The sequence below is a fragment of the Ursus arctos genome, unplaced genomic scaffold (genome assembly GCF_023065955.2).
Source record: "Ursus arctos isolate Adak ecotype North America unplaced genomic scaffold, UrsArc2.0 scaffold_20, whole genome shotgun sequence".
NCBI classification, from domain to species: Eukaryota; Metazoa; Chordata; class Mammalia; order Carnivora; family Ursidae; genus Ursus; species Ursus arctos.
Window position 1 is genome coordinate 48032339 of NW_026622875.1, and position 26885 is coordinate 48059223.

Consider the following 26885-nt stretch of genomic DNA (forward strand, 5'->3'; position numbering starts at 1 on the left):
ATAAAACTATTCAAAATCAACTCCAACTTGAGGTCCCAAAAGGCCTCTCTCCCTTTTTAACTTCCTTCACTGAAAAATTCAGAGATCTTTCTGGACAGTGGAATTGGACATGGGATTTAAAAAAACACCAGATTTCATTAAATGGTTTTTCTTTCCTGATACAATACAATGCCATCTAAAATACTTTCACAAAGCAGGTTTTGGCGACTGGATCAGAATGCTCGATTTCAGATTTTTACTAAGAAGTAAAATTACTTTTCAAATGTAAGTTTGCAACACAAAAAGCACCTTTTTAGTAAAATTTTTCTAGTTCAAATTTATAGCAATGATGTATTATAAATGTACGTATTACTGAATGTAATGCTGTTTCGATTATAAAAAATTTAATCACTCATTACATATACATCTTAGCATACATGTTTGCATTTTGGCACTATTATGTTATAATCTGAAAAACACTGAATCACACGGGAAACTACTTGCAAATGAGAATTGTTTAAAGGCTCATGGCCACTAGATATTCCTAATAACAAAATTTCCTTTATCACTAAGTATTCCCCTAAACAAGTTTACCTTGCACTACAAATTACATATTGGTTTACCAATATGTAAAGATGTGGACTAAAATATTTTAAGTGTGAAGTGTGCATTCTATCAATGTAAAAAGAAGTCTGAAGTTGGAAACTACTGGAGTCCTATTTGCTCTATGTAAAGGAAGCATGTATTAATTATTCCTGAAATTGCTCTTCAAGTACTAGATTTTTATAACCACAAAGATCACCTGACACGAAGAAATGACAAGAGTTGTGAATACAATTGTTCCTAGTGTCCACGATAGAAACAGTTGACAATCTTTGTACACAGCAAAATGAAAAACAGAAAATAATAAAGGCGGTTCCTGTCAATAAGAATCTTTTAAGATACCAAGCGGGATTATGTGTTTAATGTTTTGATTCAAGAGGACTGGAGTGGGGCATAGAAACCTGAATTTTTAATAAACATTCTAGGATGCAGGAGTGATCCACAAACCACACTTTGAGAACCACCCAAGTTCTCTATTCACCAATGCTGCATTTTAGCTTTTATTTTTCTACCTCTCTGGAAACTGAGCTCCCCACTCCAGCTGCCAGTATATTTCTGGGGAAGGCGACCTAAAACATGTTCTGCATTGGGCTCCTCCTTTGGCCAATGCCACAGGGCTCAGAAACCAACTAGTTACTATAATATAATAAACAATGTGTTAATCAACTGTTTATGTTATTGGTAAGTCTTCTGGTCAACAGTAGGCTATTAGTAGTTAAGTTTTTGGCAAGTCAAAAGTTATATGCAGATTTTCCACTGGGGGGGGGTGCCCCTAACCCTTGCGTTGTTCAAGGTTCAAGTGTATATGGCTTCAAAGAAAAAACATTTATAGTATTGTTTCCTTGTTGTTGATGCAAAGGCAAAAACATTTAGCCATGTTACTGCATAAAATCTGCTCATGTGGGCTGATCTGTAATTTGACCATAATCTATAATGATTTTATGGAAAAAAGCAAGCTCCTAGTCCAAACTTACAATACCAATTTGTTTGTTAGGGACTTGTAAATACTATTATTTTTATAGCACTAAAAATTTTATGCAGCATACAAGAAAAGTATTCTTGCTCTTCACTACAGTCCTATGTGTGAGGAGGCCAAGTGTCAATCCAGCAGGTTGAGAAATAAAAGGTAGGAAGGAAAATGGGGATCTACATAAGCAACAGTATAGCCAACTCACTCCTACATTACTCTGCAGACAAATCCAAATTTTCCAAAAATATGAGAACTATTCACTTTAGAAATTTCTTTAGAAATTGAATATAATGTCCAAAGAGAACTAGGCCAGAATCTTGCCCAAAAGGAAAGCCTTACTCATTCTTCCTCTGGAGAGAACCTTCAGCCCACTAAGGGCTGGTTCCTCTCCACCACACCCTGCCAATCATTAGAGGCCCAATTCTAGAGGTCCCAATTAACCAAGGCTTACCAAACACATCAGGAAACATTCAATATCAAAGGAGAAGTTCAAGAAAAACCTACAGAAAAACTGACTCCAGAGTAACACAGAATGTTAAAAAAAGGGTAAGTGTGGGGAAGGAAACAGAATGGTTCAATTTATTACCCTCACAAAGATTGGAGATAATAAAAAGTTCACTAGATAACCAAAGTTGAGAAAAAAACTCTTAGAGCATAAGAAGAAAGATGCTCAATATACGAGAGAAGGAACAAGATGATCAATCTAGAGGATCAAAGCTCCAACTAATGGGCATTTCAGAAAGAATTAGGAGAAACAAAAATGGGGAAAAGCCCATTAAGTACCAACTGAAGATAAAGGGGGGATAATGCTAACAAATTATGAAGTACTAAATGTTCCCAGATGCAAGTGATCACTAGCTACAGACTACATTAGAATTCTTTGTGTCCTGCCAGCTATATCACCACCAAGTGGTGCTTTAACAAAGAAAGAGGATTGCCAGGATTGCCAATTTATCCAGTTTAGTGAGGTAATGGATACATGCACCCTTCCTTTTACTTATTATTTAAACATGTATTCTTTCCAGTTATCTCAAATTTTATCTAATTTTGATTTAAAAATCTGTAAGGGTTTAACAAGATATGGGATAGAAAAAAATATACATCCTTTATATATAGTAATTTCTACCTAGGTGAAAAGTTCATACTGATCCACACCTTATTCAAAGTATTACTATACTTTTTCCTTCAGCTTTTCTAATAGGACTACTTAAGCGTTCTAGGCTTTTCTTTTTTCATATTAGGAAAAATTTCGAATATGCAGGAAAGTAGACACAACTGTATAATGAAGACCTCACCTACACTTAACGACTGTTAATATTATGCAGTATTTGTGCCCTCCCACAGAATAATTTTAAAGTAAATTACATACATTAGTTCATTATGTGGCTATAAAAGGGATGTATTTTCTTGCATACCAGAACATTTTTATAAAAGATTAGCCTTACTAGCTGCTACTCAATTTCACAAGGAATGGATTGGAGCCTCTACTTCACCCTGTATACTTTAAGTGGCCTTCTGTCAAAGTCTATGTGAGAATTCCTGACACGATACAGGTTTCACACTAAAATTTACTTCTCCAGTTCCCATTACGACAAATTATCTTAATTACCTTAGATTTTACAAAATTTGAGTATTACTAACTAGGAGTAACTTTGCTATGTAAAAATAAAGCGGATCTATTATAAAGGCACAGTTTTATACTGGCAGTTCATGCAAACAATTCACTTTCCAATAACCCGAACTGGAAGAACCAAAGCCAATCACTTACTCTGTTTTCAAGTAGAAAACACAACTCTATTTCAGGAGCATGATAAACTTATGAAAAATCCTCAGGGATTAAAAAACATTCTAAGGAAAATTTGCTTTGTAAATCTAAAAGTACATACATATGCATTTTTATAAGCATCCCTACTAATACCTTGCCAGTTAAAAAATTTATAGTCTCCTCGAATCTTCCTGTTTGGGCACTTTTCAGTTAACACTTGTAAATCACAAATCACTCTAGTTTCCTTCCTACTTTTACTCTTCAGCTATGTCTTTGTGTATTCTGAGGAGTCTTCCTACACCAGCCGATAAAAAACAAGTATCTAATGACATTTTTGCTCCTCCAAAACTCCTAACGTTAATGCCCTTTGTATTATCTTTATTTTTTTTTTTTAAAGATTTTATTTATTTATTCGACAGAGATAGAGACAGCCAGCGAGAGAGGGAACACAGGCAGGGGGAGTGGGAGAGGAAGAAGCAGGCTCATAGCAGAGGAGCCTGATGTGGGGCTCGATCCCAGAATGCCGGGATCACGCCCTGAGCCGAAGGCAGACGCTTAACCGCTGTGCCACCCAGGCGCCCCCTTTGTATTATCTTTAAATACATAGGTGTAAAAATGGCTATTAGAAGAAACATGAACTGTCTGTGAATAGGAAAAATGAGGTCATTTCCCAAATGATCTCTCTTCTTTCTTCATTTTATTGTCTTCCCTATTCTCCACCCTACCTACAAAATAGTATATGCTTAGTATAAAATAATATTTTTCTTTGTCGTTCCCATAATAATGATACACAGTTAATGACATTTTGGTTTATTCAGTATTTTATTAAATTTACTATTAGGTACTCTTTTAATATAAACATACAAAAACCAATTCCTTGTACTACAGACCCTAACAAAATATTTTCATCTATACTGTATCCTATATCTGTACTATAATTCAACCAAATCTCCCATTCTTGAATATATAGTCCTCCCTCATTTAGTCTGCTATTCAAACAATGCTGAACAAGAATGTCTGCATATAAATGATTCTGTTAGTTTCTTCTACTTCCCTTCCGCATGAGGGCTGCTCCAACTACGGAGTTAAAAGGGTAAGAATTTATAAGGCCTTTGATACACAGCTCCATAATACTGACGGAGCATAAACAGACAATTTTCAAAGAAGGCCCTGTACGAGTGGCCAGCCTACCAAGCAAGGTGTGAGCAGCATCAACTGCTAGCTCAGGATAACCTGAGGTAGCCGGTCCATCCATCTAATGTAACACACCACCCAACACTGCAAGTTTTTCTAAATTCTAAAATTAAATGCTTACATTTCTTGTTTGTTTGCCACATGCAGCCTTTTTGGCTTGCCAGATTCTTAATGTAGTCCTTTTATATTTTTATAAAGTACATGTATATGTTATGTATAAGAAACTCCTTGAATAATCATTGATATAGCATATTTAGGCCTCCTGTGTATATATGAAAATACGATTTTACTATTTAAAATAATTCGACTATATAATATCCTTTACACTTCCGATATATACTTAGTCTCACCAATGAGCAGGTTCACACGGAATCTTTGGTCAGTAACATAATCCTAAAACAGTCCAGATCCTTCAGAAAAAAAGAGAATGTTTTAAAACACAATTTCACTTCATCCACTCTGAACAAATCACTACAAAAAGCAGAGTTTTACATCAGCCTGTATTATTAATCTAAGCAACCAAAAAGATATTTTAAAACACAGCTATTTTAAAGTATATGAGAAATAGCCTTTACACAGGCACATTTTTATAACTTCCAAATAAAATTTTATGCCAGCTAAGTTAAAACAAAACAAATAATATTGTTGATGTAGTAAAAGTACAAAGACTACATGCCAGCTTCTTAATACCTGGGTGCAAAGGGAATCAGGAATGAAGGGTATTAAAGATGCCTTCAACTCCTCAGCATTTTTTTTATATCAAATAAATACAGCAAAATTACACACATCTCTTAATCTGGGTCATCGGTGAGTACATGGCTATTTGTTACATTATTCTCTGTATCTTGCATAGCAAAAATAACTGGTTAAAAATAAGGAAATAGCTCTACACTGGCATTTCAGATAAACTCCAAATAAGATTTCAAAAAATATAAAAATGCAACTATCCATAAAAGACACGAGTATTTCATGCACACTTTGGTCAAACCAGACCTAACAAACTCATGTCTCAAAGATGAGGGTAAAATAAACACTCCTGTCTCCTTAAAGAGGCGGCAGTCACAAAAGCTAAGCAGGCTACACATCTATTTTAGAAGGCTAAAGACTATAAAAACTATGTGGGAGGGTCTGTTTCAATTATATCCTAAAACTGAAAATCCTGTTTCTCTCAAGTTCACAAAATGATGATTAGCTGAATACTTTTTAACTTGAGGACTTTCTTTGTTAACACTCTAGAGACACTTTTACACCCATTTTAAGTTACAGTGTGATAAGGCTGCACAGAAAACAGTTCACAGTTAAACGAAATTTTTAATAAAAAGGACCATTATGTACAAACTACCTTCCTATATACAAATAGGTTAGAAAAATATAATCACAAAAATCTCATTCATAAAAGCAACAATAAAAACAAAGTACTTACAAGATTAAACGGAATTACGTTTTTCTGACTGGAAAACTTTTATATTAATAATATATTGTTGGTTTTCTCTAACTTAGTTTATAAACAATGTATTCCACCCAAATTCTCAGATTTCTTTAGCACTGAAAATGGTGAAGTTCATTTGGAATGGAAGTATAAAGACAATAATAACTTAATAAAAGACTGAATAACTATGAGAAGGGACCAATTCTATCAGATACTAGAATACATTATAAACCAACAGCCACAGCAATTAAAGAATTGTATAACTGGGATATGAATGGATAAGGGACTACTGTAATCAGACAACACCAAGATATAATATGGCAATTTAATAAATGAAAAAGGTGATACTTCAAGTAGCGGGAGGCAGGGGGACTATGTGATTAACAGTATCAGGAGATGGGCTTGTCTTCTAAAAAACATTTCTTTTATCCTCTTTTCATTTCATCTATTTTCATTTCACTATGTTAAAATTTAACCTACATTCATCAAATATTTACATGTAAGAAATAAAAGGAGATAAAACAAGGTATTTCTAAGGGTGCTATATATAGTAATAAACAATGGTAAGAAGCCAAATAGAAGCATGACTTGAAACTCTGAAACTGGCAGGGCCATTTATGTGTGTACATAAAATTTTTAAATTCCAGGCTAAAAAAAAAAAAAAAACAAAAAAGAAAACAAAACACCACATGCAAAGTAATTCAAAAAATGACATGCTGGACACAAGACAGGTGAAGTATGATTAAAGGAAAGGCTAATAATATCCATAGTACACAAAGAACTAAGGACAAATCAATAAGAAAAAAACATCAGGAAAAGGGCAGGAACCATCATTTCAAAGGAAAAATAGAAAGCAAGCAATAAATATACATTTATTTTTTGCTTATCAGACCAGTAAAGATAACCATTAGTTAGTTTGTTCTCTATGGTTAAGAGTCTGTTTCTTGGTTTGTCTTTTTCCTTTGCTCATTTGTTTTTTTAAGTTCCACATGAGTGAGATCACATGGTGTTTGTCTTTCTCTGACTTATTCTGCTTAGCATTACGCTCTCTAGCTCTCTCCATGTTGTTGCAAATGGCAAGATTTCATTCTTTTTTATGGCCAAGTAATATTCTATCACATAAAGAAACTACATCTTCTTTACCCATTCATCTATCAATGGACACTTGGGCTGCTTCCATAGTTTGGCTATTGTAAATAATGCTGCTATAACATAGGGGTGCATATATCTTCTCAAATTAGTGTGTTTGTCCTGGAATTACTGGATCATATGGTAACTCTATTTTTAATTTTTTGAGGAAATTCCATATTGTTTTCCACAGTGGCTGCACAAGTCTGCACTTCCACCAACAGTGCAAGAGCGTTCCTTTTTCTCCACATCCTTGCCAACACTTGTTTCTTGCATACATGGATTTTTTTTTTTTAGTACAGTACTGTAACAAATGTATTTTCTCATGATATTCTTCACATTTTCTTTCCTCTAGCTTACTTTATGGTAAGAATACAGTATATAATACATACAACATACAAAAAAATGTTTTAGTCCTCTGTTTATGTTATTAGCAAGGGTGGGTTTTTTTTTTTCTATCAACAGTAGGCTATTAGTTAAGTTTTGGAGGAGTCAAAGTTATACACAGACTTTGGACTGCATGGGGTCTGACGCCTTTCATCTCATTACTCAAGAGTTAACTGTAGTTAAACTGGCAGAAACTTTTTAGAGGGTAAGTTGACACTACCCATTAAATATAAGCAAAAATACCCTCTCAATTTAAAATTCCATTTTCAAAACAGAAATGTATTATGCAGGAATATTCACAGAAGTATGCCAAGAGGTCTCCACAGTGAAGCATTCATAGAAATTACTGGAAATTACCCAAATGGTCAACAAGGGAATGAATAAAAAATAATTTATCTATTAAATGGAATTTATTTTCATCCACTGAACAAATATGTAACACCTTTCATGTTACTGGTTTTGCAATAACAATGAATAAGAGAGTCAAAGAGTCAAACTCATACATCTAGTAAAGCTTGCATTCTACTATTAGAAAGTTAATGAAAACGTAACAATTTAAAGAACTACTGTGAAGGAAATAAGGTGAGAACAGAGTAACTGGTTGAGGAGGAAGGCTACTCTAGATAAGAGTGAGGGATGATGGAGGAACATTTGAGCAGAGGAGGAGGAGCCAGCCAACTAAAGATGGGGCAGAACACATCACACAGAGAAAAAGTGCAAAGGAAGGTAATGAGCTGTTTGGTAAAGGTACTAAAAGGTCACCAGTTTAACAAGAATCAGGTAACTATTAAAAGAGGAAAAGGACCAGGTCAATAAGGATGTAGAATAAAATCCGAAGTGCACTAGGAAGCCACTGGAGGTGCATGTACTGTGATTTAGGCCTTTTAAAGTTTACTCTAGTGTCTGTATGGATAAAAAAGATGATGAGGAGCCAAAAGAAAAGCAGGGACAGCAATCAGGAAGCTACTATAAACTGTAAATCATCCAAGTGAGAAGGGGTAGTGGATAACTATGTAGCCATTAAAAATAATGAATTTTTTTTAGGGAAAAAAAATTCAACACATATCTGATATGCAAAACACTTGCATATTTTAAGATTTTTTTTGCATACATTCCCAGAATTAAATTTATATAAGTAATACATTAGTATTAGAAATGATATTTCTCCAAGAAAATGTATCATTTAGCCCCATATGTGTTAGCCAGTGATACTGAGCATTAAGGAAATGTTTCTAAGTATGAAAGCTAAGTGGCCTATAAAATAGATTTTCTGCAAAAGAAATGTGGAATCTTCTCAGCCAACCATTAGTACAAGAAAAAGAAAAACGCTAAAAGAACAAAAAGACCTATTCTTTGGAAAAATAATGTTTTCCAAAAGCAAGCAAATCAAACACTGCATTTTTTTGATATTTAGACAAATAACATTTTATTTAATTATATAAATAATTTCCCTATTTTTAGTTTAATAGAGATTTTCATTCAGTTCTTGTTCTATTAAAATGGCACTACTCTAAGAATCAACTGCATTACAAAGTAATGCCAGATTTAATTCACTGACTTAAATATATTTTACAGCAAATTTTTGGATGTTGCCTTGCAATATCAGGTAAACATCTAATTTTGCCCTTGACATACTTAACAATGTATCATAATTAAATGTTTAGTAACTTGAGTTCTGAGTTTAATATTACTCCATTCGATCTTCCCAGAAACCTCACATACAACATTCCCCAAATTATCAGATTAAAAGCCTAACAGCAGTTAACATAAAAGTATAGCTAATAAACTGCTGCTCAGTTAAAATTCAAATCCAGGTCTTCCATTTAAGCTCAGAATCATGTGCCCCTTTTAATCAAATCATATATCCCACCCCCACCTGAAAGCTAAGGACAACTGGTAATTAACAATGTTGCAGATCAATGCAAGAGAGAGGTTAGCAAAAAGAACTACATCCTTTCAACAGTGACTACAGGAAAAATCAGTAAATAAAACAGTCTAAAAGGCCAATCACTACATACTTCATACTTTGACTCTGTGCCTAGCTAGATGGCACTACTGCTGACAAGAAAATGCAAAATTTTCAGACACAAGCTTATTATGCCAAGGAGATGTCAGAGTTTATTTCAAGAAAGTCTCCAGATGTTAATCTCTAGGTTCAGGCTATAGGCAGAATTAACAGCAAAGGACTCAAAGACTTCTGGAAGTAACGCATTACTTTATACCCCTTAGCAATAACCTCCCTCTTTTTCACTTGTTCTAAGAGTTTCTCACCATACAGCACAGAGACCTTTTAAAAAAAGAAAAAAGTTCAACGTGTGAACTCTGTGAGGGCTGGGGCTGGCTGTACCTTTAGTTTCTCATTGTATCCAAAGTGCTTACCACATACCAAGCTTTTAAATATTTGATGGACTGAATGTGCCAATAAGAAAGATGTTCAAAAACTAGACAGTAAGACAAATGAAATATAATACAAAGGCTTAGATAACCAAAAAACATTTATATATGACCTATGAGACTTCTTAACTGCCTTTAGGAACATGAAGGATTCATTTATAAAGAACATACCTCATCTGAAACAGAGGTCAGCAAACTTTTTCTGTAAAGGGCCAGACAGTAATTATTTTAGGCTTTGTAGGGCATTAAATGGGACTACACCAAAACAAAAAGCTTTGCACAGCAAAGGAAACCACCAACAAAATGAAAAGGCAACCTACCAAATGGGAGAAAATATTTGCAAATGATATATCCAATAAAGATTAGTATACAAAATATATAAAGAACTTACAAAACTCAACACCAAAAAACACCCCAAATATCTAATTAAAAACTGGACAGAGGACCTGAATATACATTTTTCCAAGGAAGACTAGTTATAAAATAAATACATCACAGAGATGAAAAGTACAGCATTGGAAACACAGACAATAATACAATAATATTGCAATAGCATTGTATGGTAACAAATGGTGACTATGCTTATGATGAGCAGTGAGTAATGTAGAGAACTGTCAAATCACTATGTTGTACACATGAAACTTTGTATTTACAACACCGTCTGTCAACTATACTTTCAACAATAAAAATGTTTTTTAAAAAGGATCTTTGTTGGAACTACTCAACTCTTATTATAGTGTGAAAGCAGCTAGACAATAGGCATACAAACAAGCATGGCTGTATTCCAATAAAACTTTACTAATGGAAATTACAAATTTGTAATTTCACATGTCATGAGATCTTATCCTTCTTTTGACTTTTTAATCAGCCATTAAAAAATATAAAAACTATTTTTAGTTCTCAGGCCACACAAAAACAGGTGGAGGACGGTAGTTGCCCATCCCCTCACCTATTTATTACATACTTTCACTGAGAACAAACCAAAGGCAACTGAGTTTACAATTAAGTACATTAAACCATATGAAACCAGTAACAGAGAGGGTTAAGTAAGTTAACAGGTTGCTGAGAAGTCACACACTGCTTTTGCCTGTACCTCCAGAAACACGTTATGTGAAAAACAAAACTGAAACAAATGACATATGAAAGCCACATCAAGACCATTTATTTGGGAAAAACATTTCGGGCCATTAAGACCAGATATGGACTAAACCAGAATTAGGCTTCAATATATGTACGCCTTTTAAAATCTTTTTTTTTTTTTTTTTTTTATACTGTAAAGATCTCCAAGTCTGCTTGAAGGACCCTTTAAACTGGCTACCAGGTCCTGGCAATGATTCTAACCTGGAAATTTAAAAAACACAGAGGACTCTGCTCCATCCCCATGGTTCCTTAACCCAGTAGGGCTGGGATAGGACCCTGGCATTGCATTTTTAAATTTGTTTAAAGTGTCGTACATGTTGCTGACACTGCTACCCCCAGCAAAAGGCTACAGCTGTAGATGAACCATATGATCCAACTCTATGTGTGCAACAGCAACTCAAGTTAAATAATAAAACAAATATGACTCCACAGAGTAACCACAGGGTCAGCTCTTTAACAAACACCTTTCATTAGGACAAAAGATATTTCTTAACACAGATTCTTACTGTAACCTTTTTTAAAAACATTTTATTTATTTATTTATTTATTGAGAGAGGGAGAGAAAAAGTGCAAGTGGGGGAGGGGCAGGGGACAAAGGAGTGAGAGAATCTCAAGCAGACTCTGGGCTAAGCGCCAGAACCCCACACAGGGCTTGATCTTGGGACCCTAAGATCATGACCTGAGCTGAAATCAAGAGTCAGATGCTTAACCAACTGAGCCAGCCAGGCGCCCCACTTCTTAATCTTTAGCAACCTTCTATACCCCACCATGCATATGAAGTTTATGTTACTCTCCCAAACAGGCATTTTGGCTGCCTTTGACAGCCTTACCATAGCAACAGGTTTCATAATCATGAGGCTCTCTTATATTTAGGAAGAGTAGCAGAATCTTACAGAAAGCAAGTGAGCTAGGAAGCTTTTATTTTCAAAATGTGACTACTTTCATTATCTCAATGCAAAAAAACTTCAAGGAATGGCTCTAAATCTCTGTTCTATTTTAAGCCCAAAAATACACCAGTAAATTAGTCATAACCTGGAGGTATATATGAATGCCTCACTGGTAATATTATGTTGTTTTCTCGATTTGCCAATTTGTGATGTTAATCAAGATTTTCTGTTCCACCATAAAGTTTCCCCACAATTCCTTCATTTACTGAAAAGTTCAAGGATATAGCAATACTAATGGCATAAATACAACGTATGTGTAGATTTCATTTATTCAACAAATGTTTATGCAAATACTACACGTGAGGAGGTATAATAGATACTGGGTAGACTGTGGCGATTAAAGCAGACATGGTCCTTGAAACCTTGATAGGGAGATAGACAATAACTGAATAAACAATTATGAAAAGCGATATGTGTATAACTAAGTAACAAGTGGGAGAAGGGAGTGGAATGACACAAGGACAAGTGGAAGATCCTTAGAGTGACCAAAGGCTTCTTGAAGGTAACCTTCAAAAGCTGAGACCTGAAGGATGCAAAAGAGACAGCATGTAAGGAGCAGAGCAGGAACATTCCAGAAACAGAAGTAACATGTGCAGAAGCCCACAGTCATAAAGACCTGATCACTTTTTTTTTTTAAAGATTTTATTTATTTATTTGACAGAGATAGAGACAGCCAGCGGGAGAGGGAACACAAGCAGGGGGAGTGGGAGAGGAAGAAGCAGGCTCATAGCGGAGGAGCCTGAAGTGGGGCTCGATCCCATAACGCCGGGATCACGCCCTGAGCCGAAGGCAGACGCTTAACCGCTGTGCCACCCAGGCGCCCCAGACCTGATCACTTTTAAGAACGAAACCTTGAGACCAGAGTTTTAATTATAGTGGTAAAGTGAGAAAAGGAGACGAGGCTGAAAATAGCCAGATCCTGTAGGGTTCTCTAGCCTTTGGTAAGGAATGCATTTTTCCCCTAAGTGCTACTGAAAGTCCATGAACGTTTATAAGCTGGTGAATAACAAAATCCCATTGCATTCTTAAAAGATTTTATTTATTTACTTATTTGAGAGAGAGAGCACACAAGCGTGCATGTGCAGGGGCGGGGGAAGGAGCAGAGGGGAGTATGGGGAAATAATCTCAAGCAGACTTCCTAATGAGCACGAAGCTCAAGGCAGGGCTCAATCCTAGGACACTGAGATCATGACTTGAGCCGAAACCAAGAGTCTGGATGCTTAACTGACTTAGCCACCTAGATGCCCCAAGATCCCATTGAGTTTTTAAAAAGCTGGTTTTGTTTATAATAGGAAAAACTGAAAAGAGATCAAGACATAAAAGGAAACCTGTAAAGAAATTATAGTAAACAGTCCAGGTGATGGTGGTGCCTTTAGCACAAAAAATAGCTACACTGGAGAAATACTTTGAAAATAGAAACAATAGACTGCAATAAATTAGAGAAATTATAGCAGGGTAAGAGGAATTAAAGAAGAATTTTAGGTATCTGGGTTTAGCAATTAGGTTGTGATACTGAGGTTAGTGCAATGAAGGAAAAAAAAGGGGGAAGTATTTCTACAACTGCACTGTCCAATACAGTACCTACTTGTCACATGTGGTTATTTACAGTTACATTTAATTTTATTAAAAATTTAGTTCTTCAGATTGCCATATTTCAAATACTCAATCGCCACATGTAGCTGTTGGCTACCACACTGGACAACACAGATGTAGAACATTTCCACCAGCACAGAAAATTCTACTGGTGAGTGCTGTTATAGAAGGAAGAAAAGATAAATAAATAAAAATTTTAAAAATATATATCAAATGCTGGGTAGTCCAGCAAGAATAAAGCTAAAAAGTATTCATATGGTTGGTCAACCATGCAAGTCCAATAGTAAGCTCGGTGGAGCATATTCACTGGAATAATGAAAGCAGAGCATGAACCGGACTGGGAGATGAAAAGTGGAGACATGTCCATAGGATAGGGACACATTGTGAACTACAGCAGAGAAATAAATGGGGCATTAATTAGCTGGAGGAAAACAAAGGGTGTCCAATTCTAGAATATTCACCCAGCCAACAAACCTTTACTGAGTAGCTATAACTTCCACTCTTCTGGGTACCAGGGATACAAAATTAAGACAAGACCAGGAGAGGAAGAAAGAACAAACGAGTAAACAATGTTACTTCAGAGTGCCACAAACCAAATAAGAGAATATGATAAAATGAAAATGAGTGAACAGGAAAGACCTTAATGTAAAAGTGATATCTGCACATGAGCCACAAATGGCAAGAAGGAACCATCTCTGCAAAGGTCTGGAATATACCTATATGCTATTGTAAATGATCCAAATGAGGTGGTAAGACTCACTCAACACCTTATTTACCAATCAACTACTATGCAGTAGGGCTGTAGGCATTGGGAAGAAAACAGTCAAGGGACACAGACAAAAATCCCTGTCTTTCTGGAGTTTACATTCTGGTAGGCTAAGAAAAAAGAAAATAACAAAACAAATAAAAGGTTATATTGTTATCTATTATGTTACAGAGTGATAAGGGCTAAGGAGAAACATAAAGCAAGAAAGGAGACAGGAACTTAGAGAAGGACTGTGATTTTAGACATGACAGCAAGAAAAAGCCTGAAAGAGGTGAGGAAGTGAGCCATGATATGGCAACATGCTTGACCAGCTGGAGGAAAAACATAACAGTGGCACAGAAGGAGAAGGAAAGTAGTAGGTGACTGAGTGCTGAACAGAGGGGTTTGTGCTTTTACTGAATGAGATGGTAAGCACCTAGAGGTTTCTGAACAGAAAAGTTACATGATCTTCTGCTTTAAAAGGATTACTCTGGCTACTGTGTTGAGAATATATTTTAGGGGAACAAAGGTATAAGCAGGGAGACCAGTTCGAAGGCCTGTGCAGTAATCTGGGCAAATGATTACAATGGCAAGGCTATGGTAAGAAATGGTTAGGTTTTGGATATCTTTAAAGGGAGAGCAGACATGATTTGCAGACAGGGTTTGGAAATGCTGTGTGAGAGAAAAATGACTCACGAACAATACTGTTAGAAGTTCAAGTAACTGGAAAGAATCAGTTGCATTTAGGAACAGCTAAGAGAAGTAGCCTTACAGGAAATTGGGAGCTCAGTTCCAGATGTATTAAGTTTGTGATGCTTCTTAGACATCCCAAATTTTTTTTCAAAATAAGTTGGATATTAGCATCTAGAGCTCAGGGGAGAAACCCAAACTAGGGATATAAATTTGGAAGTTATCAGCAAATAAATGTTATCTGTTTAAAGCTATGAGACTGGAGTGTATTTAGACAACAAAAAAGGAGAGGTCGTAAAATTCTCAGTCACATCAACAAAGAGGTTAGAGAACAGAAAGAGCAAAGGAGACTAAGAAGGAACCACCAGTGAAGTACGAAGAAAACTGCTAGCAGACATGGTGGCACAGAAGCCAAAGAAAAAACATTTCAAGCCAAATGTGCCAAATGTTAGTTAATAGATTAAAAGAAATGAGAACCAGGGGCACCTGGGTAGCGCAGTCGTTAAGCACCTGCCTTCGGCTCAGGGTGTGATCCCGGCGTTCCCGGATCGAGTCCCACATCGGGCTCCTCCGCTGGGAGCCTGCTTCTTCCTCTCCCACTCCCCCTGCTGTGTTCCCTCTCTCGCTGGCTGTCTCTCTGTCACATAAATAAATTTTTAAAAAATCTTAAAAAAAAAAAAAAGAAATGAGAACTGGAAATTTGTAACAGTGGTTGCTGGTAGGGGTTCAAAAGAAAAGGGAGAGTAAATATAAGCATATTTTTCAAGGTATTTTGTGTAGGTGGTGGGTGTAAGGGGAGACAGGAGGAAAAATTTGTTTTAAGATGAGATAAACAATCATGTTTATATGCTCATGGGAAGAGCTAGCAGAGAAGGAAAAACCAATGATGCAAGAGAAGGGAGACTGACAAGAGTAATAATATTCTTGAGACCAAGAGGGAATGGGATCTAGTTTACAAATGAACTGGTTGTCCTTACCTTGGAACACTACAGTTCATCCACAGTGACAGAGAAAGTAAAGAGCACAGTCACAGATATGGGAGCATGCAGGAATTCTTTCAATTATTCAATATGCTTAGTGAAATAGAAAGCAAGGGCATTAGATGAGTGAAGATAGGGGAGGAGGTGCTGGGATGTTTGAGAAAAAGAAAAGGAAAAATACAGTCATAAAAGAGGGTGAACTAATAGACCACGGACCATTGGGGATGAAGCCAGAGAAGGATAAAGTTATTTAGAGTATATATAAGAAAGTGATTATGATTCAACATGAAATTTCAACTGGGTATAAGTGAGAGTGAGGGATACCGAAAAGCTTAGATAGATAGATTGTGGGTTCTGGTGGAGATGAAGGGCTGTTGGAATTGGAAGTATTTACTAGAGGAATAAGACAGTGGGACACTTGAAATGAGACTGGGATGGGGATAGTTATTGGAAAAAGAAAACATATTCTAGGATATGAAATGGGAACATGTGGATGAAACAGACTGAAAAATAAGATCACTGGAGAAGAAATCAAGGAACTAATAGGCCAAAATATTGGAAGCATCTTTTATATCAATGTTCCTCAAAGAGCCAGACCATGACACCGTAAGGAGCTTGTGCCAAATTATAAATCAACACACTGTGTCCTTTATCAAAAAAGACTTGCTACAAAAGAAGTCAGCTGCACTAAACTAGTGAATTTAGTGACAGGTGATTTATATTCTGGTGCAAAGCCCTTACCATAATCCATACGAGTAACAAACAGTTCAGACCAGACATTTTGAGTAGCACTGTTCTACATGGACATTGATATCACCAAGAATTATGACAGAAATAAAGAAGACAGTGAGCCAGGCTAATAAGTGTTTAAGGAAGGAGGGAGATGACACTCCCCAGGAAAGCTGGTAGGTGACTAAAATAAAGAGTGGTAGTGGGTAGTATAATTGACGGCATGAGAGGCAAAGTTTGAAGTTCTGGAAAATAATGGTTAAGACATGACAATGAGAAAGACACTTTCTCTACCTCGTGGTTTAGTAGTAAAAGGTGTGCAAAGAGATACTGAGAGAGCTGCAAGGGAAGCAGCATTACAGGAGAGAGGCTAGGTTACAGTGGGATTAAGAAAGAGAAGGGAACATTCCCAGAATACATTGAAAATAAAAGGGATTTGCTGAAGACTATGAGTTATAGAAGGCACAGTGAGTGAATTTCAGGAGAATGATAAAAGGTGAGAGACGGAGATCAAAAAAGCAATGGAATTAGAATCTGGAGGGATGAGGCTAACACAGAAAAGTTAGGTATAACTAAAAGAACAAAGTCCTTGAAAACGCATGAGTCAGGACTGGCCTCTGATCAGGATACACTATTTCCTCCATTCTAAAGATGGACATCTGATGCAGATTGATAGATAGGGTAGTGAAGGAGTTCCTGCTTAGCTTCTGATGGCCGAGAGGGGACTCATTTGAAGAGCGGATAGTCTTCCTGTCTTGGAGCTTTCTAGAGAAATGTAATACGATCTGGGGTATAATGGCAAAGGGAGAAACCCAGGGCCCTTTAGCATATAGTCAGGGTATTCTTCAAGCAGATTATTCTTACCCCCCCCCCCCCAAAAATCAATTTTAGTACTTCCCAGCTTCCACTTTTGAGCAATACCAATTTAACTATCATTACTCTGCCTCATGAATGACCCCCAATCTTCAGGTATTCCAGACTTTTAATCTCTTAAATTTTCTAGCCTATTTCTTATTCTATGGGAAATAGAATGACTGGCACTCTGATTCAGGACCCAGGAAAAATAACAGCCGAATTAAGGCAGGAAATAGTGACCTACAGGACAACTATAAGATAGGGAGTAACAGTTTTACTACATGACTGGATCACACAAAATATTCATAATTAGAAGTCAGAACAATATAAACCTAATTTTATAGTCTCACGTGGCTTTTCCAACAGAAGATAATAAAAAAATAATAAAATAGCTGGACTTAAAAACCAAACTGTAGAATTAAGCAAAATGCCAGAAAACAGACTAAATTTACTAATCTAAAGAGTTCTATTCTATGTGCACGCATACTAGGTTTCCTGGAAGTAACACTTAACGTCTACTTTTGCATCTAAATGAACTATTAGGTAGATAGAAGTAATGTCTGACATTGCTACAATCTTTCAGTAGCTCAGAAAAAGAATTTAACTGTCTAAGCCAGCACTTTCTACATAGTAGAATGGAACACCACTTGGAAACCTCCAAGGTTTGGACTGGAAAATATTTCCAAGAAACCCGTGTTCCCGTTTTACACATATGGCACTCATCTAGTATATGGAAAACTTCAAAGACAGACTCACTCCCTACATCCTTAACCCCAAACCACTTAATTATACTTAAAAAAAAAAAAGTTTACAACAACCACCCCTCAGTGCAGCAAATTACTACAATCATTTAAGATCATCTTCAAATTGCATTCCCAAGAAATTCTGCTGTAAATCTAACTTCTCGCACTTTTATATGAAAAATGTACAAAATGTCTGTATATACATACACATACATCATAATTATTTCAGCTATCCTAAAACCCTTTTAATAAAAGAAGCTTATTAAACTAACCCTTCAGCCTTTGCACATCTTTTACTTCCAAGTCAGATCAGCTACCAGCATTTAAGGTAAGATTTATTAATCACAGATATGGTTTGTATGCCCTGAGAACTGATGAACTTGACAGAACTTGAAGAGGTTAAAAATATCTACCCCCACCCAATTTTTTTAACTAATTGTTTAACCTATCTGTTACAAATCAGTTAAAAGAAAACTATCAGTACAGAAACAGGTGAATTAAGAAATCACAGGTAAAACTGTGGGAACATTAGTGAAGACATTTAAGAGACAAATAAATAGGGGAGAAAATGGGAAGTGCTATGAAGCATTTTCACCCCAGCATCATCCAGCTGTTCACGCTATTCAAACTGCTGGGGAGGGGTGGCAGCCTTTTCAACAAGCTCAAGAAATCAGAGGAAGGAAATTTCTGGCATATTATAGGAGAAACTTTACAGTGGCTTGGTAAAGTTACATGGGGATAGGGGGATAGGCCAACGAGTAAGCACCTCTGAGATAAATGTTTTGTGAGAAGTCCACTGATCAGTTTTGTTTGTATTCTATACCATTATCATATAAATATATACTATATAGTATATATACATATATAAATATATATATAAATATATACTATAGCACTGTTCTCAGATACTGCGTTTTATAACCAATGTTGCCCTATACACTGCATTTTCAGTCCAGACATAGCTTGTCATTTAAACACGTAGCTTGCAGACTAAACACCCAACTTTTCTAACTCTACAGACGAAAAACTCTGCCCTAGCAACAAAAGATTTAACCAAAATCTATTTAACTGCCTGCATAAATGTATCCTAACCAAGTAATGACATGCCATTAATTTAAGTAAAACTTACAGTCAATTAATTTTTCATTATCTAAACCTTGCTTTTAAGTTTTGGATTTGGTCTGATAACAGTTTACGTTAAAAGTATAGACTTCATATAAAAACCGGGACATAATTTAAAGACATCAATAAAATTTCAGGCTGACATGATTATGTGTGACACGCAGCCAGAATATGTCCAGCATTTGTAATATCTTCACAGATTGTTTTGAACTCTTTTAAAAATGCACTTTAAAAAACTGCAATTAAGATGACCAATTGTTATTTCTCCTTTTCCTTAACCAAGCTATCTTATAATTCCTAAACTCAAATGTGAGTTTCCCAGATTTCACAAACAAGTTAGTAACAGAAAAGTGCTTTTAGGTTCCCAATGTATAATCAAGTGATAGAAGGCATTTTCCAAGTGCCTAAACATGACCCTAATAGTTTAACAATCTTATTTCCTATGTTATATGAACCCACGGATTCATATCATCCTTAGACATTTAGTAGAATCATTATCATAAAGAACTGTACTCTAAATGGGACTACCCCAGATGTTACAAACTGGCAGTATCCTCCCAGTAGGTGTATTAATTTGTGCTGAATAGTGTCTTAAAACATGAATTTCATTCACCAACATGTGCAAATCAAAGGATGAACATTAACCTGATTTCCTGCTTCTCTCAAGGAAAAAAAAAATCAGATGATGTGGCAACATGAACTACAGTCCCACACAATGGCTGGAACTGCTAAGATTGGCTACTTAGAAGGGATTTGAACTCTCCAATTTGTTGTATTCCGCACAGTCCCAGTTACCCTATACCACCTGGTCCTAGAAACACTGAGTAGCCACTGCCACTATAATAGAAGACCAATCCTACATGGCTTATGAAAACAATCTCACTTCATCTTGAATATCAAAATATTGTATGTTATAGTAATGAAGACAAGCAGCCAATTTCAGAGATAAATTAAGTCCTTAATAGAATTTTTCAGTAAACCATATGCACTTTTTTTTTTTAGAAGAACTTTCAAATGCACTCTTGTATCTCATAAAAATCTTGGAAAACTGGAACAGCTATTCGACCTTGAGAGACAATACAAAGAATCAACTTGAACATTACTAATTCCAAAAATGATCCATTATGAAAAAACAAATCCATTTTGAATAACCATCTGTATAAAATAAGGCATTCTTGCTGTGTTTAAAAAAAATCGTAACAATATTCCTTAGTCAAAAATCATTATCAATGTTTTTAAAAAAATGACACTGAATTCCAAGAGCAAAATGGAGCAGTAAGTGATACTGTCATTTTCCTTCCCTACTGTCAACTTTTCAATTTCATTTCAACCACCCATTATTAAAAACAGGCAACATTTTAAAGTTTATCTAAACTGATTAATTTTCCATAAAATTAACATTTCACTTCCAAAAGTTAATTGAGAATACATTCTTGTTACTAATCAGAATCCAAACTGAAACAAATATACTCATAAAAAATTACTAATAAAAACTAAGAACTTTAATACAGGAGCAGGGAGAAAGGTTTTTACTGAAAAATTTAAAGGGCAAAATATTGGCATAGTACATCACCACCCACAGCCTTATACAATGAAAACCTACAGTAACTAGGGCATTATAGTCTAGAGTTCACAGACACTGACAGAGCTAGTTTTGTTTCTATCTAGTTCCTAACACAGACATATCCCTTGATAATATAACTGAGTTGAGCACTTACTCATGTTTTACTGTGTCACTTATTTTAGACACACTGACAACTTGATTAACTTCTGAGAATTTTAGTATCTGTAATTCATTAGGATGGCTACGCACATGAACTCCCACCCCCAAATTATTATAGTGAGTTTTTGGTTTTATCATCATGATATATTTAACCTACTTAAAGTGGCTTACGTTAAATGCAATACCTAATTTAAGTTTGATTTTTCTCCTACAAATATTGGTTGAAATGACATTTTCTCAAGCCAATCGTTTAATGACCAGTATCGATAACGAATAAATTAGTCTAGAATTCAAAAGCTTTCTTAACCGATGCCTTCTCATCATAACTGTTCAAAAATATAATCCACACAAACATGCTGGGGGGAAAAAAATCACAAGCATTACATTATATCCACTGGAGGGCACTCAACATGACCAAAGCATGCAATGAAAACATGCCCTAACACTACTCTCACTCTGCTGCTGCATGAGGTTTGAGGGAGACTGGGGCGGGGGGATGGGGGGGTCTCTTAAAAAGATGAGATGCCCACAATTAACAAATTCAAAAAGGCAGTTAAACTCTAAAAAAGGGTTCCTAATGTGACTTTCTCCATTAAGACTATCTTTCTTTAAGGAAAGTAGATTTTATACATACTTTTAAGGATAGCAGGGTTCAGGCCTCAACAGATGGATCTAGGTCTCAAACTGAGTCAAGCTCTGTCTTGCATGAAACACTAAAACACAAGCAGCATTCTTAAGTAGAGAGAGGAAATAAAGAACTTTCTCCTGAGTTTAAATGATGAAAAACTATACGAGTTAATTCCTACTCATTTTCAAGCAACACAAATCATGTATTTTCTCTTCCTGGAACCTGAGAAGTATATACTTACTTTAGCCTATTGGCCTAGTTATCTATCACACAATTAGAATGTATTACATAAACAATGCTCTGTTAAAGAATGAGAACTGATTCAGCAAATCAGTATGCTCTATATAAGGGTACAGGAGTCAATACCTACATGTTCTGGAATAATCAGAAGCAGTTCCTAGTCTATTTACTTTTTACCTTACTATTTACTTTTACAGTATAAAAATGTTTTCAGTCATGCTATTTCAACAAAAGATATCATATTCCCAACAAGAAGAGAGCTGCAAGAAAAAGTTAATACAACTAATGTTTTAAAAAACAATGTCACAAGTCAATATACAAGAGCATACACAAGAGTTGTAATACTTTTTATTAGAAGTTTGTCCTACACAAAAGCATTCACCCCTTCTACCCTGGGTAAGCAATCAACCATACTTCCAACCAAGCTCAAAGTACAAACTTAAAATTTACCACCTACTCATCTGCAATTATTGATCATCAACAACTAGTAAACCATGAAAGAGAAATAAAATCATGTCATAATTGGACAGATGGATTTTTCATTTGAATAACACAAAAGTTTCATTTGGCTGAATATACATGGATAGTCCATTTTGGGGGGTTGTAATTTCACTGCTGCTTACAACTATAAAAAAGATATTCAAACTTTTGAATTATCCATGTCCCTAGTTTCAACAATATTTATGTTCCTCTTTCCACCCATCCGACAATAAAAAAAGGGTATCTGCATATAGTTTTTGTAAGTGCTAAATCTTAAAATACCCTTTGAAAAATCTGCCTACTTCAAGTCTTCCCTTCCTATCTGGGGAGGGAAGTATCTACGAAAACAAGCACACAAAACTTTATTTATATGAATAATTTCTATTCATGACTAGTAACAGTAGGAAGCTCAATTCAGTTTGATGAGTTTCAATACTGGAATATACATTTATCTACATAATAATCTTGGCAAAGGATATCTAATAACAATTAGTTCGAAAGAAAGAAAACTCTTGAATACTTGACACTTGAACATTGGTAAATGTTTCACTTTTTTATTAACCACCTTATTTTAAAAACTTAGCTTTCCCTGAAAACTATTTAAAATGACTGTTCCAGCCTCTGGGAGAGTCTCAAGCTTAGGACTCCACAAGGACTCTAAGTCGCATGCTATACTAAACTTCCTAGTGCATTTTATTTCCCCCTCAAGGACTTCAGGCTTGAATAGTCTCAGCATTCCTTTAATCCTATAGAATAGTCTTCTGCAAGTTTTTCAAGTTACTGTTGCAATCACTTTAGGGCCTTGTCCTTGTACATGGCCTTCAGAACAAAGCCTGGGTCAAAGTAATGAATATTGGGTGCATATTAAGCAAATTTCGAGAAACTATATTCTCCAGTAAACCTTAATAGTACTTTTTTTAAATCTAGAGAATGTGTGGGTTTAAATGTTAAGTCAAATAAACACTGCAGCAGCCTTAGCTTAGACCCAAAACAAAGCCTCCAAAGTAGAAGCTTATGTCACTAATTTAAGCAGATAGTTAACGGTAGCGTTATGTAAAAACATTTCAAGCTATGTCTACTATTTTGTAGGATGAAGACAAGTTAACATGAAGATATCTAAAGGTACTGAATGTTCACCAACTGACAATAATGAAATGGCTTCCTAAATTCCACACAAAATACTCTGTAACTTCAGCGATCTGAAAAACATTAGCCTAGACTTTATCAAAGGAGAGCCGTCTGTCTCTTCAAGTTGATGTCTAGTCTAAGCCACCACTATTCATGATACAAAGCTCTCATTTCACTAAAACCACTCCTCGATTTCCTTTTGCCGACCTCTGCATACCAGCAGGCCAGTCTCTCTTCATTCACCACTCACAAACTCAGGGGGGAGGGGAGACCACAGATGTCTGGAAGATAGAAAGTATGGAGACAATGCTCCCTCCAAAAGGGAACAGAAAACGAAGGAAACAACTACACCCAACTGCCAAGGCTTTTAAGTTTCGCGGATTCAGAAGCAGGCTTCGAGAACTTCCAAAAACTCTGTTCAAAATCCTCTCCCGAGACAAAACACAGAAAAGAAGTTGCAACACTTAAATTTTATTTGGTCAATTTCGTAGCGAGGGAAAAATTCACTCTGCTGAAAAGAAAATGTGCTCTAAAAATCATGTTTAGCTGCCATGAAAGTACTTGAATAAATCATTTCTACCAACAAGATTCTCGAAGCACTCAGGAGCTGAATCCCGCCGTTCACTTGGTAAGAAATAGTCGCCCTGGCCCCCGCCCCTATTTTTACTAGGGTTTCACTCCCACCGCCATAAATCCAAAAGACTCTGAGTACGTTGCATGCCGCTTTCACTCACCTGCACTGTACAAGAAAATAATAGGTGCAGGACATGGATTTATATGTGCAAACCCTACTGACGCATCGCACCGCCTGCACTAGTTTGGTTCCTCTAAGGTTTAAAGTTGCTTGGGTCTAAACAAGCGCCAGTGCCAAACTCACATAAGCGGGGCATTAAAAAAAACACACACACACAATTCTCTTAAGAATTCTCTTAATTCGTCCTTAAGAACGAAAGACGGAATCTGAACAGAAAGTCTACTGGCCCTATCGACCCGGCAGATGGGACCTGGGTGGCGTCCCAGGCCCAGCGTCCGTACCCCAACTCCCCGCTGGGGATGGGAAGGCGGAGCCCCCCACCCACGTCCCCACCCCGCCCCCCACCCCGGCCCGGAGCATCCCGAAGCTCAGGGTCCCTCCCCCAAACTCAGCCGCGGCCCCGGACGGAAACCACAGCCTCCCCCGCGCCCGCCCCTGCCGGCCATCGAGCTCCTGGACGCGCCCTCGCGTCGCCCCCTCCCCGCCAGCGGCGCCCCCGGGGCCCCGAGGAGCAGCGCGACCGGAACCCGGGCCCGGCCGCCGCCCTCCGCCCCCCGGGCGCGGCCCGCCCCCGCCGCCTCCTCGGCGCCCCCAGCCCGCACCCCCCAGCTCCCAGCCCCGGGCCTCCGCGCCGCGCCGGGCCCGGTTCCCAGCCGCCGCCGGGACCGCGCGCCCGCGACGAAGTTTGGCTCCGAAGAGGGAGCGGGAGCAGCCCCGGAAGGGTAAGGAAAGGAGCGCCCAAGCACCTCAGGGGAACAGGCTCCTCCCGCCGCTGGAGTCCGACCGTCCTCGGCCTGCGGTGGCGGCTCGGCGGGGACTGGAGCTGCTCCTCGGACCTTCCTCCGTCTCCGCCTCCCCTCGCTCTCTGCTTCTAGGGCCGGGCTAGCGCAGCTGCCACAGACCGAGAGGCTTAAAATGGCGGCGCACAAGGAGCTCTTATAAGTCGCGCAGTGGACGCTGTATCCTGCCGCCACAGGCGCAGCGCGGAGCGTTCCGCCGCGCGAGGACAAGGGGCGGGGCGCGGACAAGCGGCGGAAAGTAGTCCCCGCGCCACCCGGCACCCGCTGCCGTCCGACCGCCCCGGGCCGGGGCGGGGCGTCCGCGCGCTCCCCGGCTGCTCCCCTGGGGGACACTGGAGGCTGCCCCGCCGCGGGGCTCTGGGGGGCGGCCCGCGAGAGCGCCGTGGCCCGAGGCGGGGAGGCATGGGCCCCCGCAGGCCCAGGGGTTGGAGGGAGGGCGGCACCCAGAGCCTCCGCTGTCCGGAGCCCGGCGCCCCCCGCCCCGTGCGGGCCCAGACCGTGAGAGCGGACGCGGGCTTGCCGCGCGCTTCCCGCTGCCTGCGGGCGGCGGCCTCTCGGCCTGGGCCCTCGGGGGCGGGATCCGGGACGGTGGCGCGGGAGCTGAGGTCGGGGCCCGCCAGCTCCGGGCGCTGCTGGGCGCCGCCGCTGCCCCGCTGTCGGGTCGAGGAACTCCGGCGGGTTAGGGCTTCCGCGGTCGTTGCGGTCTGGGCCTCACACTCTTCGCAGGACCTGGCCCGCAGGCGAGCCGCACACCGCCCCAAAGCCCCCCACTGTCGGGGTCGTGGATCCCGCATCCCGACCGGTTGCTCAGCCTGAATCTGGAACTGAACCGCCGGGCCGCCTGCGATCCCCCCTCCCGAAGGCTGTGAACTCTCGTTAGAATGGGCGCCTAGTCCGCAATTCAACAGGTCCTTGGGAGTACGCACTGTGAGCAAATGACTGATGGAAATGGATTAGCTCTAGAGCCCTGTCAATTAGGTTAATTCTTAGAGATTCCCTTTTTATCTCGTTCCACAGTGCTACTATCAATAGATTTGTTTGTGAGGATGTTTCTTTGGAGGAAATGCATTTCTAAGGTAATACTTTCTTGAGAAATCGATTATGTTGTTTATGGAAGGAGTTATCAATTAGGCAGCTTGTGGTTTTTTAAAACTAATTTTCGATTCCTCAAAAACACTTTTTAATTCATCTTAATAGGCTGAAGTTGGGTCTTCATTTCCCTTGGAAATGTTTCGATTGTCATCCAGCAAGATTGGCATTTATTTGTCAAAGCTGAAACAATTATGATTGATTCAGTTTCTGTAGTCTATTGTTTTATGCTTATTTTTCCTCCAAAACACTGGAGAGTGCAAAATGCAACAGTGAAAGTTGTCTTGAGGCTTTTCACCCCATAATTAATGCATGCAAACAATAGGTCTTTATACATAGGTAGGAGCAGGAAACCTACTTATTGACTATTCACTCGTGGAGTAGACTATGTAGTTTTAGGCAAGCTAATGCTTCAGGGCCAACACGTTCTTTAAATAATTGCGTGTCCCGGTTCCTCCCCCCCCCCCCCCCCCCCCCGTCTTAAAGATATTTTACTACATACAGTGGTAACTTTTAACTGCTATGACCACACCACTGGAAAAAGTACCCACACTAAGATGATGTTCGGTGAGATCCATTGTCTAGAATTACTTCCTCATTTGAATCTTTGCTGGTAATTCTGTAGAATTAAATAAGCCAATGGTGGTGAT

The 26885-nt window shown here is 38.2% G+C and overlaps 1 protein-coding gene across 8 annotated transcripts in view; it reads right to left on the reverse strand.

Moving 5' to 3' along the window:
* The window catches only part of CTNNB1 (catenin beta 1), a 38722-nt gene extending 13300 nt beyond the window's left edge, over nt 1–25422 (reverse strand). For 2 of the 8 annotated variants that reach the window (XM_048216249.2, XM_048216248.2), the window contains exons 1-2: nt 21751–21824; nt 4862–4921 (exon numbers count right to left, since the gene is read on the reverse strand). The gene's annotated coding sequence lies outside the window, so the exon portion shown is untranslated. Of the gene's footprint in view, nt 1–4861; nt 4922–21750; nt 24003–25092 lie in introns of those variants that run through there. The other 6 variants (XM_048216250.2, XM_048216247.2, XM_048216246.2 and 3 more) reach the window with 6 other exon arrangements.
* Nucleotides 25423–26885: the final 1463 nt, after the last annotated feature.